This window comes from Dioscorea cayenensis, chromosome 12 (genome assembly GCF_009730915.1).
Source record: "Dioscorea cayenensis subsp. rotundata cultivar TDr96_F1 chromosome 12, TDr96_F1_v2_PseudoChromosome.rev07_lg8_w22 25.fasta, whole genome shotgun sequence".
NCBI classification, from domain to species: Eukaryota; Viridiplantae; Streptophyta; class Magnoliopsida; order Dioscoreales; family Dioscoreaceae; genus Dioscorea; species Dioscorea cayenensis.
In genome coordinates, this window is record NC_052482.1 from 8,605,957 (window position 1) to 8,608,165 (window position 2,209).

The following is a 2,209-nucleotide window of genomic DNA, read 5'->3' on the forward strand; positions in this document are numbered from 1 at the left end:
AAGTTGAGGCAAGAAATTTCAGCCTTTAAACAAGGGGAGTCCGAAACATTGTTTGAAGCCTATGAAAGATTCAAGGATCTCCTTAGAAGGTGCCTCCACCATGGTTTTGCCTCATGGATGCAAGTACAAATCATTTATAATGAGTTGAATTATGCTACTCGCCAACTCATTGATGCCGCAGCAGGTGGTTCCCTTAGCAACAGTATCCCGATGAGACCGAACAATTACTTGAGTCTATGGTAAGCAATGAATCGCATTGGGCCTCAAGAGGATCTACACAAAAGACTGTTGGGTTTTATGAAGTTAGTAGAAATGATGCCTTGGCCGCGAAGGTTGATGTGTTGACCCGAAAGCTTGATCTTCTTATGGGCAGTAGTTCGAGGTCAGAATTAGTGATGAATTGTAGCACTTATGGTGGTGGGCATGATGCAGCCCAATGTCCAATTGCTAGCTCCTCAGTTGCGTCCATTGAGAATGTTGACTACATTGGAGGGCAACAAAACCAAGGGAACCCGTATAGCTCAACTTACAATCCAGGGTGGAAGAACCACCCAAATTTTTCATGGAACCAAGGCCAACAACAACAAAGAGGTACACCATCTCAAGGATCTCAATTCCAACAACCGGCCTTTGAGAGGAAGTTTTCTACTGAAGAGGTCCTTGCCAAGTTTATGCTCATTACCAATGACAGGTTCAATAATCTAACTAGTAGTATGGATGCACAATTTGACAAGGTGAATGCTCAACTCACTCAGCACGCCAAATAGTTCAGTGAGATAGATTCTGTTTTGAGAAACCTCCAAGCTTCTGTGAAATCTCTTGAGCATCGAGTGGGGGAACTCGCGAAGGCACACTCTGAATGTCCTCTAAGTTGTCTTCCAAGCAACACGGAAGACAATCAAAGGGAGCACTTAAAGGCCATTGCTCTTAGAAGCGGGAGGTAGGTGGAGACAAGGGTCGAGGTTGACCCAAGTGTCAAGAAAAGTGGGGTAGCCTCCTGGGAAGACCCCAAGCTAGTTAAAGAAAATAGTGAAGACAAAAATCAGGGAAGAAATGCCAAGTTCCAACAACAAGGACCAACAAAATCATCCAAGTATAAACCTTCAATCCCTTATCCAACCAAATTGAAGCATGAGAAGGAGGATGTTCACTTCGAAAAATTCATGAACATCTTCAAACAACTCCATTTGAACATCCCGATAGTTGAAGCGTTGACTCAAATGCCGAAATATGCCAAGTTTTTAAAAGAGCTCCTTACGAACAAGAGAAAGTTGGAGGAAGAGGGCATGATTGCGCTTACCAGGAATTGCTCAGCCATCCTAGAAAAGAAGCTCCCACAAAAGTTGAAAGATCCGGGAAGCTTCATTATCCCGTGCATGCTTGAATGTGGAATCCAAGAAAATGCTCTAGCGGATTCAGGGGCTAGCATAAACGTCATGCCCTACACCATGTATTTGAAACTTCGCTTGGATGAGTTGAGGCCCACGAGGATGACCTTACAATTGGCGGATCGATCAACAAGAAAACCTCGTGGGATTGTTGAAGACGTAATTGTCCGAGTGGACAAATTTGTTTTTCCCGTGGATTTTGTCATCATAGACATAGATGAAGATGTGGAGATACCACTGATTCTTGGCCGACCATTACTCAGCACCTCGGCTGCCTTGATTGACTTGAAAGGAGGAAAGTTAACGTTAAGAGTCGGAGAAGAGGAAGTGGTGCACACTTTGCCGGTTGCCATGAAACACTCTTTAGATCATGATGACACACTTTACTTCATTGAAGAAACTGATAGATTGATTTCTGATTGTGTGCAGGAGGTGCTCTCTATAAACCCTTTGGATGAGTATTTGTAGGAGATGGAGAATGAAGAACAAGGAGAACCTCACCACCATCCTCAAATTCATAACTTGAAGCAACCAAAAGAGAGGGTGTCCTGCACTAATGCTAAGGAAAAAGTGAAAAAAGAGTCATTTGTGAAGAAGATGTGGAGGGAGATTCATGGGAGAAAAAAGAAAGGTAACAAGCTTCATCACCCCACATCTCATGGAGGAAAGGTAAATTTTTCACCCCTCTCTACTCATGAGCCATTTGAGGTCTTTTCAATGTTGTCACTAAATTTACCGGGAAGAAACAATGGTACAAAGGAAACCGGGGGTGGTTTCAAACTCTTTGAGCCCTCACGAGGTAAGAAAAAGGTACGTGAGGC

General features: G+C 43.5%; 1 non-coding gene across 1 annotated transcript; it reads right to left on the bottom strand.

The window, feature by feature from the left end:
• Positions 1–107, bottom strand: LOC120274358. The gene has a single exon (XR_005540884.1). It is a non-coding gene; the product is annotated as a small nucleolar RNA R71 (small nucleolar RNA).
• Positions 108–2,209: the final 2,102 nt, after the last annotated feature.